This window comes from Heterocephalus glaber, unplaced genomic scaffold (assembly GCF_053883595.1).
Source record: "Heterocephalus glaber isolate CG9 unplaced genomic scaffold, H.glaber_assembly_v1.0 deba00001613, whole genome shotgun sequence".
NCBI classification, from domain to species: Eukaryota; Metazoa; Chordata; class Mammalia; order Rodentia; family Bathyergidae; genus Heterocephalus; species Heterocephalus glaber.
Window position 1 is genome coordinate 16,369,560 of NW_028258384.1, and position 15,671 is coordinate 16,385,230.

Below are 15,671 nucleotides of genomic sequence, written 5' to 3' on the forward strand. Positions count from 1 at the left end.
AGACTCTTCTAGTCCAAAATCATACCCTTAGCATAAAAATCAAAGGAATGAAAACAGTATTTTATGACTAGTATCTGGAAAACAACTGGGGATAACAATTTTAGTATCAGACATAGTGAAATTCAAGCTAAAACTGTTTAGAAGAGGCAAAGACAGTTACTATATATTTGTTGAGGGAATAATCCACCAAGAAAAGATAATACTTGTAAATACTTATGCACAGAATACTGGATCATCTATCTTCATAAGAAAAATATTGCTGTACATAAAAGAATAAGTGCTAACACAATCATAATGAGAGTTGTTAACATTTCACTTTCAAAAAGAGATAGGTCAACTTTTAAAAAATGAATAAAAAATCAGTGTGCAACCATACCTTTATACATATTAATTTAATGAATATCTACAGAATATTCCACCCCTATGGAATATTCCATAAAACAGATTACACATTCTTTTCTGCAGAACATGGTAGTTTTTCCAAAATAGATCATATGCTATTCCATGCAGCCTGCTTAAATAAATATAAAAGAATCAACATAACTCAATGTGTACTATCAGACAACTGTGCAATGAAAATAGAAAATAATCATAGAAAATGTAGAGGTATCTGCAAACTTTACACACTCCTGAACATACAGTGAGTCAAAGAAGACATTAAGGAAGAAATTAAACAATTTCTGGAAGTTAATGACAATATTAAAATGTCTGGTACACAATGAAAGCAGTTTCAATAGGGAATTTCATTGAAATGGATGCTCATAATAAGAAAACAGAATGAGCTAAAATTAATAACCTTTTGAGGAAACTTCAGATACTTCATAAACAATAATAAACCAGGACCAATGTGAAATTAATGAAGGAAATTATGAAGATTAGAGGGGAAATCAATGAAATTGAGACTACAAACCAATACAAAGAGGCAATAAATCAAAGAGCTGATTCTTTGAAAGAGCAAACAAAATAGATAAACAAAATAGATAAACCCTTAGCCAAGGGAAAGAGAAAAGTTTCATATCAAGGCAATTAGAAATGAAAAAGATAAAGTCAAAACAGTTACCACTGAAGCACAGAAGATACTAAGTACTGTGAAAAATGCATTCCATATAATTAGAAAACTTGGAAAAAATGAACAGATGCCTGGATTCTTACAAATAACCAAAGCTAACACAAGAAGGCAGAAAAATGTCAAGCAACCCTATAACAAGCAATGAAATTGAGATAATAAAAAAAAACCTATAAAGTACAAAAATCCTAGGATTTGATGGATTTACTGCTGAATTCTACAAAATTTGGAGCATGATTTATCACCAATACTTCTCAAGTTCTTTAAAGAAATTGTAAGGGATGAAGTGCCTTCACTTCACATTTATCTGATAAATGTGAAATGCTCATCCATAAAAGAAAACTACAGGGTAATCTTCTTAATAAATATAAATGCAGAAATCTTCAACAAGATGTTGGTGAATAGAATGCATCTCACAATCAAAAGTATCATACAACATGTCCAAGTAGGTTTAATCCCAAAGATGGAAAGACAGTTCAACATAAGCAAATCAATAAATGGAATACTTCACTTAAAAAGAAGCAAGGTCAAACACCATATAATCCTATCAATAGATGCAGAAAAGGCTTTCAACAAAATTCAAACCCCTTCATGATAAGAAAACTGAAAAAATAGATGTAGGTGACCCATACCTGAATTTGATAAAATCAATTTATGGCAAATCAACAGCAAACATTATATTAAATGGAAAAAACTGAAAGCATTCCCTCTAAAATCAGTAACAAGACAAGGATGTCCACTATCACCACTTCTAGTGAACAAAGTATTTCACATATTAGCCAACTCTAACAGGCAAGAGAAAGAAATAAAAGGGATACATATAGGAAATATAGAACTCAAATTATCATTATTTGCAGATGACATGATATTCTACATAGAAGCAGTCCATGAAAAACTCTCAGAATTAATAATGAACTATAGCAATGTAGCAAGATATCACATCAAAATGCAAACCTCAATAGCCTTTGTTTACACCAGTAATGAACTCAATGAGAAGGAAAATATTATTATTCATGATAGTATCCTGGTAAATAAAATACTTAGGTATTAAACAAGGAAGTGAAAGGACTCAACAAAGAAAACTGCAGTATACTGAAAAAAGATATAGAAGAGGATATCAGAAAATGGAAAGATGTACCCTGCTCTTGGAAAGACAGAATCAATATTGCTAAAATAGTCATACTACTAAAACTCTTTTACAAATTCAATGCAGTCCCATCAAAATACCAAATGGAATACTTCATAGACCTACAAAATATAATTCTAAAATACGTATGGAGTTAGAAGAGAATCAGAATAGCAAAAACAATCTTGAGCAATAAAAGCAAAGCAGGAGGCATTACATTACCTGACCACAGGCTATACTACAAAGTAACAGTAAAAAAGAAACAAAAAGAGCATGGCAATGGAAGAAAAACTGATGTGTGGATCAATGAAACAAAAGAGAGGATACAGAAAAAAAAACCCGGATACTTTTAGATATTTGACCATTCACAATGGGATCAAAAACATACATTAGAGGAAAGATAGCCTATTCAACAAATATTGCTAGAAAAAAATCTATCTGCAGAAGATTAAAACTTGACCCATATCTCTCACCATATACTAAACTAATATTAAAATGGAACAAAGATCTAAATATTAAATCAGAAACATCGAACATACTGGAAGATAAAATAGGTAAAATACTTAAAGGCATAGGATTAGATATGGGAAAGTATTTCCTAAACAGAACCACAATTATATAGGAAATAACAGCATGAATCCACAAATGAAATAACAACAAATTAAAAAGCTTCTCACAGAAAGGAATAATTTAGTGGAGTGAAAAGGCACCCTACAAGATGAGAAAAAAATTTGCCAGCTTTTTCTCAGACAGAAGACTATATCCAGAATATATAAAGAACTAAAAAAATTAGATCATCTAAAAGACCCAATCAAGAAATTGGCAAGTGAAATGGAAATGTAAATTGCCATTAGGAAAATGCAAATTAAAAGAAAGCTAAGATTTCCATTTTACATCTGAAAGAATGGCAATCATCAGATCAAAAAATGATAAATGCTGGCATGGTTGTAATGAAAAAGGTACCCTGATACATTGTTGTTGGGAATGTAAACTAGTCCAACCAGTAAAAAAAATCAGTATGGAAATTGCTCAAAGAACTGAAACTATAAATTCTATATGACCCAGCTATACCCTCTCTAGCTATCTCTCAAAGAGCTAAAGACATCATACTACAGTGATACATGCATATCAATATTTATAGCCATATAATCCATAATAGATAAATCATGGAGGCAACCTGCATATCCATGAACAAATGATTTCATGAAGAAAATGTGATAGCTCTACTTAATGGAATGTTACTCAGCTAAAAGGGACAAAATTGAGACATAGAATGGATGCATCCGGTATAAATACTGTTGAGTGAAATAAGTCAGATTCACAAGCTTAAACACAGTATAATATCTCTCATTTGAGTAAGGCAAAATACAAAAAGCACAATAAAGGCTAGATAGAAAGAGACAAGGGAACACATATCTTACAAATGAAAATGGTCCAAGACAACATGGGTAAGAAAGAGAGGGAGAAGGGAAAATATCGAATATAAAGATATGCTATGTACAGGAACCTAATAACTTCAATGAATGTAAACATTGTATATCATAAACATCAGATAAAATTAATAATATCAACAAGGATGAAAACAGGTATAGGGACCTTAGAGGAGAGAGGGAGGCAAGAGGGAAGGGGAAAAAGATTTGATAAAAAAAACAAGCTGTATTACATACATGTACCTACTCCCAAGATGATTGTAATCTGTAGTTACAGCAAACATGTATTTTTAAAGTATTTTAAAGTATCATAAAAGTAAATAACTAATAACATATATAATTTTATTTCAGTATCTTATAATTAATGATAAACTATTCCAGGGAAAAATCTAACAAAATATTTAATGACTTTGAGTTACTAGAATTAGTTTTTATTTTTCCCCAATAGAAATTACTGCAACTTTTATAGATTTAACTAAATTTTTAATTATAGCATGATTCTTGTCATTAATTTAGATAAAGGTTTTGAAAGAAGATGACTTAAAAATAAGGATATGCTGAATTAAGCAATAGTTACCTTTTCATTCTTTGGCTAGTTATAAAAATATTAAAAATGTCCAACTTTCAACAAATAAGTGTAAATCTCTACTCATTTTTCACATTTCAAAGTATCAACAGATGAAGTAAAACACTTTCAAATAGTAGGTTATTTTTCTACTAGTAGATGGTTGTATTAGTTCTTCAGACAATCTTTTATTAGATTTTTTGTATTTATGGATATACCCATTTATTCTCTTATAGTTAATGTACCTTAAGTGTTAACAGTTTCTTAGCAGTTTCACACGGTCCTGACTTTTTGTCTTGTCTCTTGTCTTTACATCATTCTTTCTTTTCACAACTTCTTATTTAATACTGTTCATTTAGCACCATCTACATGACAGGTGATACAATAAGCTCCTATTCTTCATCCTCTAACTTCTCCCCTCATTGGCAATGGATGACAGGCAGGAAAGAAAATTCATAGTAAACGCATAGTTAAAAGAGGTTGTAAGATGTAGGTGTTTACTCATGAAGAGCAAACTTAAAACGTAACAGTAATGCTTCACAATATCCTACCTATGAAGTTTAGATATATAGTATGACTATTTTATTATGACTATATTTTAAAATATATTATAGCATAATATAAAGGTAAATCATGCACGGGATTTATAGCAAAATTGTATTTTTCAGCATTCTTTCAGAAATTTCAAAGGTAACCGGTATAGTACCAAGAGCCAGATAGAGTGGGACACTTTGATAATGCATGCCTGTAATAAGATTGAATATTAAGTTAAAAAGATAAAAAAGAAGTGTAACTCAAGGAAAATAATATTTCAATTCTATTTAACAGGCTACAACTAATTACTTTTTTATTATACATACTCTAACATAGAGTTTTCCTCATTTTGGGGCATCTAAGCCATCGGGATTATTTCAGTCAAGTAATGGAACTGCTTAATTGATAACCTAATTTTTAAAATATAAAAGCATTTACTTTCTTTAATCATCAATAACTGTTCCTACTTACTTTTTTGGGTTAGTATTTTGACTGTCCTAAACTTAGTATTTTCTATAGTTAGTGATTCAAAAATACAGTACGGCCATGAAGAAAAAATACTTCTTGGGTTTTACTTATTCTATATATTCTCTTAAGTTTTCATAGAAGAACACAAGATTTCCACTTTATCTATGATGATATTATAATAATATTTTCCTTACATACTAACAATAATTCATAATCGGCATTGCACCATGAAACATTGCTTGTTTCCAAGGTTTAATTAAAAATTATTGTCCAGTTAAGTGAATTAATTAATAATACTAGGTAAAACCTTCTATTAAATATTGCAAAATCTTTTTTTACTAATTAATCAACAAATTCAATTTTCTAAGGATTTGTTGCATAGCTCTGGAAACTATTTGTAGTGTGAGTTGTTTCTTTTATGTGTTTACCTCTAGAAAACATTTTCTTTCTGGAAATATATGTAGAATAATTACTCTAATAGTTTGATTTTGTGTGTTATTGAAATATAATTCCTCACTAAACACTCATTTAATGTATAAAATTTACCGTTTTTTTTACATATTCACAAATTTGTGCAATCTTCACATACATTTTTGTATTATACTACTTTTTTTTTCCTTAAATTCCTATACTGGTCCATTTTAAGTATACAACAGAATTACATTTTGCATTGGGAACTTGTACCTTTACATGATGCATCTTGATTCTTATTTTTTCCTCATTAGTAGCCCTCCCTTCATCCCCTCCACCCTTCCCTATTTACAAAGACTTTCTTTCCATTTTTTCCATTTCTCAGCATTTTTCCTTTCCCTTCTTTCCTTTCCCCTGCCCCTCCCACTACCCCTACCCCTACCCCTTTGGACCTTATCTTCCTATTTTGCATTATTGATTATTCATTCTAATCATTGGTACATTTTAGGTATACAATATAATGACATCCATCATTGGAAATTTCAACTTTACATAATCTCTCTTGGTTCTTATTTTTCGGCCTTGCCCAGCCCTCTCTTCAACCCCTCAATTGCTCGCTAATTACAAAGATTTTGTTCCTATTTTTCCACTTTCTCATATTAATTACATTCCCTTCTTTCCTTTCCACTACCCCTCCCACTTCCTTCCCCTTTGCCCCTTTTCTTCCTATTTCACATTATCTATTATATATTTTAGTCCTTATTTACACTTTCAGTGTCTCACATCAGAGAAACTATTCGGTATTTATACATGTGTGTCCTAATTATTTAACTTCAGAGTATCACCTCAATGTGCATCCACTTAGCTATAAATGTCTCTAATTTCTCATTTTTTATGGCTGAGTAGTACTCCATTTTATAAAAAAAAACACATTTTCTTTATCCAGTTGATGGGCATTTAGGCTGTTTCCAAGTTTTAGCTATCACAAATTATGCTGCTATGAACATGGGTGCACATATATCACTATGGTATGATTCTTTTAATTCTTTGGGGAAGATCCCCAGCATGGGAATAGTGGGGTCAAATGGGACTTCCAGACCTAGTTCTGTGAAGTATCTCCATACTGCTTTCCACAGTGGTTGCACCAGTCTACACTCCCACCAGCAGTGGAGCAGGGTCCCTCTTTCCCCACAGCCCCACCAGCATTTGTTATTGGTTGATTTCATGATAGCAGCCATTCTTTCTGGAGTGAGGTGGAATCTCAGCATTGTTTTCATTTGTATCTCCCGAATGACCAGTGATATTGAACATTTTTTCATGTATTTATTTGCTATTTCTACTTCTTTGTCTGAGAAATGTCTGTTCATTTCAGATGCCCATTTTTGGATTGGATCTTTAAATTTGGGAGGTCTGATCTTTTTAAGTTCTTTATAGATTTGACATAGTAGACCTTTGTCTGAGGAAAAGCAGGTGAAGATTTTTTTCCCATATTGTGGGTTATCTCTTCACACTGCTGGTGGGTTCTCTTGCTGAGCAGAAGCTTTTTAATAAGAAGAGGTCCCACTTGTTGATTGTTTGTGCTAGTTCACGGGCAACTGAGGATTTGTTCATAAAATCTTTTCCTACATCAATGTCTTCAAGAGTTCTACCTAACCTCTGTTCCAACTGGTTGAGTTTCTATTTTAATATTTAGATCTTTAATCCATTTTGATTTTAGTTTAGTGCATGGTGAGAGATATAGGTGTAGTTTTAATCTTTGGCCAGTTGAAACCCAATCTTTCCAGCACCATTTATTAAAGAGGCTATCTTTCCTCCAGTGAGGGTGTTTGGCTCCTTTATTGAAGATGAGATGGCTGAGTGTGTCTGGCATTGTTTCTGGATCTTCTAATCTGTTCCACTTGTCAACAGGTCTGTTTCTTTTCCAGTACCATGTTGCTTTTGTCACCATAGCTTTGTAGTATAGTTGCAGGTTGGGGTTTGTAATACCCCCTGCCATGTCTCTGTTACCTAGAATTACCTTTGCTATTCTGGGTCTCTTCTTGTTCCAAATGAATTTTTATATTGTTTTCTCAAGGTCCATGAAGTATGCTGCTGGCATCTCAATTGGAATTGCATTGAATCTCTACAGCAGTTTTGGAAATATGGCCATTTTCACTATATTGATCCTTCCCACCCAGGAGTAGGGGATGTCTTTCCATTTTTGGGTATCATCTTCAGTCTCTCTTTTCAGAGTGCTATAGTTTTCAGAGAAGAGGTCTTTGATTTCTTTCATTGATTCCTACTTATTTCAGTTGTTTCAATGCTATTGTGAAAGGAATTGTTTGCCCTATTTCTCTTTCAATGAGTCTGTCATTTGTGTAGAGGAAAGCTATTGATTTTTGTGTGTTGACCTTGTAACCAGCTACTTGACTGAATTTGGTTATTAAGTCTGGAAGACTTTTGGTGGAGTTCTTAGGGTATTCTATATACAGTAGCATGTCGTCTGCAAATAATGACAATTTGACTTCTTCATTTCCTATCTTTGCTCCTTTTGTTTCTTTCTCTTGTCTAATTGCCATGGCTAATGTTTCCAAAAATTCTATTGAACAAGGGTGGTGATAGTGAACATCCTTGTCTTGTTCCTGATTTGAGTGTGAAGGATTTCAGTTTTTGACCATTTAGCATGATATTGGCTGTTGGTTTTTCATAGATGGCTTTTATCAGTGGGAGATAGAGACCATCTATTCCATTGTTTTGTAGGGTTTTTATCATAAATGCATCTTGGATTTTGTCCAATGCTTTTCCTGCTTCTATGGAGATAATCATATGGTTTTTTACTTTAGCTCTATTGATATCATGTATTACATCGACTGATTGGCATATGTTGAAATATCCTTGCATCCCTGGGATGAATCCCACTTGATCAGGGTGTAAGATCTTCTTGATGATCTTCTGCATTCTATTTGCCAGCATCTTATTAAGGATTTTTGCATCTATGTTCATTAGTGAGATTGGCCTATAGTTCTCCTTTTCGGTTGGGTCTTTCTCTGTTTTGGGGATCAAGGTGATGCTTGCTTCCAAGAATGAATTTGGGAGCATTTCTTCCCTTTCAATTTCACTGAAGAGTTTAAACAGTAGTGGCAGCAGTTCCTCTCTAAATATCTTGTAGAATTCAGCAGTGAAGCCATCAGGGCCCAGGCTTTTCTTAGTTGATAAGTTTTTAATTATGTTTTCAATTTCATTGGTTGATATTGGGTTGTTTAGAATTTTTAGGTCTTCTTCGTTCAACTTTGGTAATTCATATGTATCGAGGAATCTGTCCATTTCTTTTGTGTTTTCCATTTTACTGGGGTATAGGTTTTGGAAGTAGGTATTGATGATCATCTGGATTTCTGCTGGGTCTGTTGCAACTTCACCCTTTTCATTCCTAATTGCATGGATTTGGGCCTTTTCTTTCCTTTTTCTGATAAGGTTGGCTAAGGGTTTGGCAATTTTGTTGATTCTTTCGAAGAACCAACTCTTGCCTTCATTGATTTTTTGTATCATTCTCTTAGTCTCTATTGCATTGATTTCTCCTCTGATCTTTATAATTTCCTCCCTTGTATGAGCTTTGGGGTTGTCCTGCTCTTCTTTTTCTAGAAGCTTGAGGTTCAGCATCAGGTTGTTTAATTGGGCTCATTATGTTTTCCTAATATGCATATTCACTGCTATGAATTTCCCTCGTAAGACTGCTTTCATTGTGTCCCATAGATTCCAATATGTTGTATTGGCATTGTCATTTAATTGAAGTAACTGCCCGATTTCTTCTTCAATTCTCTCTGTGACCCATTGGTTATTCAGAAGTATGTTTTTTAATTTCCACTTGTTTATGAAATTTTTTGAGTATCTTTTGCTATGGATCTCCAATTTCATCACACTATGTTCTGATAATATATAGGGGATAGCTTCAATTCCTTTGCACTTACTTAAACATGTTCTATGTGTGAGTATGTGGTCTATTTTGGAGAATGACCCATGTGCAGCTGAGAAGAATGTGTATTCTGTTTTTGTGGGTGGAAGACTCTGTAAACATCTATTATGTTCATTTTTTCAAGAGTTCGATTGACTTCTAGTATTTCATTACTTATTTTTTGTCTAGTTGATCTATCTATTTGTGACACTGGGATGTTGAGGTCCCCCACTACAATTTATTAGTGCCTATATGACTTTTCATGTCCGTTAGTATTTGTTATACATAGTTGGGTGCACTAGTGTTTGGTGCATAGATATTTATGATTGTCATCTCTTCCGCTTGGATTCTTCCCTTTACAAGGATGTAGTGTCCTTCTTCATCTCTCTAAATCAGTGTGGGTTTGAAGTCTACTTGATCTGCCAAGAGGATAGCTACTCCTGCTGTTTTTGGGGTTCCTGTCACATGGAGTATTGTTTTCAACCCTTTAACTTTGAGTCTATGAGTTTTATTTTGAATTAAGTGTGTTTCTTGTATGCAGCATATTATTGGATTTTGCTTGTTGACCCATTCTGCCAGTCTATTTCTTTTGATTGGTAAATTGAGACCATTAACATTGATGGTTATAACTGAAACATATTGACTTGTCATTGCCATGACTTTTTCTTTTTGGTGGGTTCTCCCCTTTTACATTTAATTTCTTGAAGTGCAAGATGGGTTCATTCTGCTTTGCTTCCTGTGGTTGTGATCCTCAATGTCTGTTCCTAGGATATTGTGTACAATTTTTTGTAGTGCTGGTTTGGTATTCATGAAGTTCCTAAGGTGCTCTTTGTCATGAAAGTCTCTTATTTCTCCATCAATTTTGAAAGATAGTTTTGCAGGGTACCTCGATCTGAGTTGGAGGCTGTTTTCTTTTCTGGCTTGGAATATGTCACTCCAAGTTCTTCTTGCCTTGATGGTTTGTGTTGAGAAGTCTGCTGTGATTCTGATGGGCTTTCCTTTTTATGTGATTTGTTTCTTTTCTCTAACTGCTTGTAGAACTTTATTTTTCTGTTGTGTTTCTGGAATCTTAACAATTATATGCCTATGGGTAGATTTTTTTTTGATCAAGTCTATTTGGAGTCCTATATGCCTGACTTTTCTGTATGTCAAGTTCTTTTCCCCTCCTTGAGAAGTTTTCTGCCATTACTTCTGTGAAGAGTTTTTTATGTCGTGTGCACTCTCTCCTCTTTCTTCATTGACTCCAATCAGCCTGTTGTTATTCTTCTTTGCATCATCTAGCAGCTGCTGGATTGATTTCTTGTGTTCCCTTATAATTTTGAAGCAATTTTTCTTCTCCTGGTCATTAATTGCAATCTTATCTTCTATATCTGAAATGCTGTCCTCAGATTGGCTCATTCTGCTGTGTAGACTTTCAATGGAGTTTTTAATCTCCTTGAAATCTATTTGCATCTGTTTTATGGATTCCATTTGTTTCCTATGTTGGGATTCCATCATGTTCTTCAGCTCCTCTCTAGATTTATTAATCATGTCTTGCACTAGGAGCACAATTTCTCTTGTTGTTTGAGAAATTATTTTTGATTTCATGTTTTTCTAGATCCCCTTTTATTGCCAGTTCATTGGGTCCAGGTGATTGAATATCAGAGTGTTCCATCTTATTTCCCTTTGGGGCTGCTGTAGGTGATCTGGGAGTCTGGTTTTGAGACTTATTTGCATGTTTTCTCATTTTGATTGGGTGGGCAGTGGGGGTGCTCTTTGTGCCTGTGTGGCTTACTTCCTCTGAGCTGTGAGAGGTGCGACAGGTGCTGGGAGCAGCTCCAGGTATGGTGGCCCCAAAGCCCCTTCCTCTGGGCTGGAAGTGGTGGGAAAGAAGGCTGCCCAAAAGCCCTTTTCTCTGGGCTGGGAGCAGTGGGAGGGGTGGTGGCCGGGAAGCCCCTTCATCTGGACCAGGAGCAGTGGGACGGCTGATCAGAAGCCCCTACCTCTGTGCCAGGAGCAGCGGGACAGATGGTGGCCCAAAAGCCCTTTCCTCTGTGCCAGGAATTGTGGGACAGATGGTGGCCCAAAAGTCCTTTCCTCTGGGCTGGGAGCCTGTTATACTGCATTTTGTTCATTCATACATCAGTTGATAGACATTTGGTGTCTATAAATAATAGTGCTATGAATATGCAAGTGCAAGGTTTTTGTATGTATATATACATTTTTAATTCTTTTGAGTGTGGGCTTAAGAACAGAATTTTTGGACACTATTTTAACAGCATGTTTAATGGTTAGTATTTATATCTTAAATCGTCTCCAAGAGACTCATTTTTTAAGACAATTTGTTCATGGGAGTGCTATAGTTGACTTGCTTCTTAGGAGGGGCATCCTGGTTGCAAGTGTGTCACTGTGGGCATGACCAGAAAGCATATTCTTGTCCATGGATCTCTTCTCTCCTCTCCTCTCCTCTCCTCTCCTCACTTCTCTTCTCCTCTCTCCCTCTTCCCCTTTATCCCCTCTACTCCCCTACTCCCCTCTCCTTCTTCTTGTTCTCCTTGTTTTTGTTCTTCCTCTCTCTCTCTCTTCCTGGTTGCCATGGGGTGAAAAACTATTCTCTACAAGTTCCTTCTTCCATGCCCTTCCTGCCTTGGAGCCAGCCAACTATGGATTGAATCATCTAAAAACTTTGAGTCAAAATAAATTTATTTTTTTAAATTGTGGATATGAAGTATTTTGTCTCAGTGATGAGAAAGAAACTGATACACTTTTTTCCTTTGAGGAATCACCAACTTGCTTTTCCAAGTGATTACACCATTTTTCATTTCATTTTTCATTAGCACTCTATGAGGACCTCAATTTCTGTATATCTTCAACAACACTTGTTCATAACTCTCCTTTTAATTGTAGCCATTCTAAAGTTTAAAGTGTTAATTTCATTGATTATGGCTTTCATTTAGGTTACTCCAATTAAGGATGCTGAGAACGTCATATGTGCTTATGGGTTTTTGGCTTTTGATTGATGATAGATGCTAGATAGATAATATATAGGTATATATTCTTTAGAAATGCATATTTAAGCAGTTTGGTTATTTGTATTTGGAAGGTTTTTTTGATTTATGAAAATTCTTTGCATATTTTATGCATTAGTTCCCATAAGGTATATGATCTTCATATAATTTATCTTTCTACACAATGAATATTTACTTTCTTTACAGACTTCTTTTTTTAATTCATTAAATTTATTGGTACATTTTAGGTATAGAATTTCCTGACATTCATTACTAGGAATTTGTACCTTTACAAAATACATCTTGGTTCTTATTTTTTCCCCATTCCCCTGCCATCCTTTGAAACCCTCCACCAATCCATATTTACAAAGACTTTGTTTTCATTTTTTTCTTTTCTCATATTTGTTCCTTTACCTTCTTTGATTTCCCCCATCTCTATTACTTTCCCCTCCTTATTGGAACTTTTCTTCCCATTTCACAGTATCTATTATACATTTTGTCCCTCATTTACACTTTCAGTTTCTCACACCATAGAAACCATTTGGTATTTACAAATGTGTGCCCTATTTATGTCACTTAAGAGTATGACCTCTAAGTGCATCCATTTAGCTATAAATGCCTCTAGTTTCTCCTTCTTTATGGCTGAGTAGTACTTCCTTTTATGAAAAAACCACATTTTCTTTATCCAGTCTCCAGTTGATGGGCAATTGGGCTGTTTCAAAGTTGTAGGTATTACAAAACGTGCTGCTATGAACATAGGTGCACATATATTGCTGTGGTATGATTCTTTTAATTCTTTTGTGAAGATACTCACCAGTGGAACAGGTGGATCAAATGGGACCTCTGATCCTAGTTCTTTGAGGAATCTCCATATTGATTTCCACAGTGGTTGCACCAGTCTACACTCTCACCAACAGTGAAGAAGGGTTCCTTTTTCCCCAAAACCCAGCCAACATTTGTTATTGGTTGATTTCTTGATAGCAGCCATGTTTTCTGGAATGAGATGGAATCTCAGGATTGTTTTAATTTGCATTTCACAAATGACCAGTGATGATGAACATATTTCATATATTTATTTTTTTGTTTCTATTTCTTTCTCTGAGAAGAGTCTTTTTATATCAGATGCCCATTTTTGCTTTGGGTCTTTAAATTTGGGAAGTGTGAGTTTTTAAAGTTCTTTATATATTCTAGATAGTAGACTTTTATCTGAAAAACAGCAGGTAAAATTTTTTGCCATATTGTGGGTTGTCTCTTCATGCTGTTGGTGGTTTCTTTTGCTGTGCAGAACCTTTTAATAAGATGAGATCCTACTTCTTGATTCTTTGTGCTAGTTCTCGTGCAACTGAGGTTTCCTCCATGAACTTTTTTCCTATGCCAAATTCTTCAAGAGTTCTTCCTAACCTCTCTTCCAGATGGTTTAGTGTTTCTGTTTTAATATTTAGATTAATCCATTTCAATTTTAGTCTAGTGCATGATGACATCTATAGTTCTAGTTTTAATCTTTGCCAAGGTGAAAACCTATTTTTCTAACACCATTTATTAGAGAGGCTATCTTTCCCCCAGTGGGTGTTTGGCACCTTTGTCAAAAATGAGGTGGCAGAATGTGTCGGGAGTTGTTTCTGCATCTTCTAATCTGTTCTACTGATCCTTGATTCTATTTCTTTGTCAGAATCATGCTGGTTTTATCACAATGGTTTTGTAGTACAGTTTCAGGTTGGGGATTGTGATACCCCCTACCTTGTCTTTGTTGCCTAGAATTACTTGCTTTTATAGGTCCCTTCTTGTTCCACATAAATTTTTGTGTACAGGAAGGCTATTGATTTTTGTGTGTTGACCTTGTATACAGCTATTCTACTGAATTTGGTTATTAAGTTTAGAAGACTTCTGGTACAGTTCTTGGAGACTTCTATATAGAATATCATGTCATCTAGAATAATGACAGTTTAACTTCATTTCCTATTTTATGTTTTTTTTGTCTAATTTTATGTTTTTCTTGTCTAATTGCTTTATGTTTTTTATGTTTTATGTTTTTCTTGTCTAATTGCTGTGGCTAATGCTTACAAAACTATATTGAATAGAAATGGTGATAATGAACTTCGTTATTCCTGATTTTAGCTTGAAGGATTTCAGTTTTTCACTATTTAGTATGATATTGGCTGTTGATTTTTCATAGTTGGCTTTTATCAGATTGAGGTAGAAACTGGCTATTCCACTTTTCTCTAAGGTCTTTATCATGATTGGGTGTTGACTTTTGTCAAACGCTTTTTCTGCATCTGTATAGATGATCATTTGTCTTTGGCTCTTTTAATATAATGTATTACATTTATTGATTTGTGTACGTTGAACCATCCCTGCATTCCTGGGATGAATCCCACTTGGTCAGGGTGTATGATCTTCTTGAAGATCTTCTGTACTCTGCCAGTATCTTATTGGGAATTTTTAAATCTATGTTCACTGGAGAGATTGGCCTATATTTCTCTTTTTCGGTTGGATCTTTCTCTTCTTTTGGGACCAAGGTGATGCTTGCTTCCAGGAATGAATTTGGAAGTATTGGTTTCCTTTCAATTTTATTGGATAGCTTAAACAGTAGTGGCAACCGTTCTTCTCTAGATGTATTCTAGAATTCAGGAGTGAAGCCATCAAGACTGGGGCATTTTTTTCTTTGGTAAGTTATTTTATTTATTTATTTATTTATTTATTTATTTATTTATTTATTTTTGTACCAGGGATTGAATTCGGGTCCTTGCACTTGAGCAGCAGCTGGCTAAACCACTGAGCTAAATCCTCAGCTTGTTGGTAAGTTTGTATTACACCTTCAATTTTGTTGACTAATATTGTGTTGGTTAGAATTTGTTGATCTTCTTCGCTCAACTTTGGCAATTCAGATGTATCTAAAAATCTGTCCATTTTGTCTGTGTTTTCCATCTTATTGGCATATAGGTTCTCAAAGTAGGTATTGATGATCCTCTGGGTCCTTTGTAATTTCACCATTTTCATTTCTGATTGCATAGATTTGGGCCTATTCTTTCCTTTTTTGATAAAGTTGGCTAAGGGTTTATCATTTTGTTTATTCTTTCAAAGAACCAACTCTTTGCTTCAATGATTTTTGATATCATTTTCTTAGTCTCCATTGCACTAATTTTGGTTCTGATCTTT

The 15,671-nt window shown here is 34.2% G+C and overlaps 1 long non-coding RNA gene across 1 annotated transcript in view; it reads left to right on the forward strand.

Annotated features, from left to right (window-relative positions):
• The window catches only part of LOC147822503 (uncharacterized), a 532,973-nt gene that overhangs the window by 363,719 nt on the left and 153,583 nt on the right, over positions 1–15,671 (forward strand). The window contains exon 3 of the long non-coding RNA XR_015445544.1: positions 15,242–15,311. This is a non-coding gene — a long non-coding RNA (uncharacterized LOC147822503). The remainder of the gene's footprint in view (positions 1–15,241; positions 15,312–15,671) is intronic.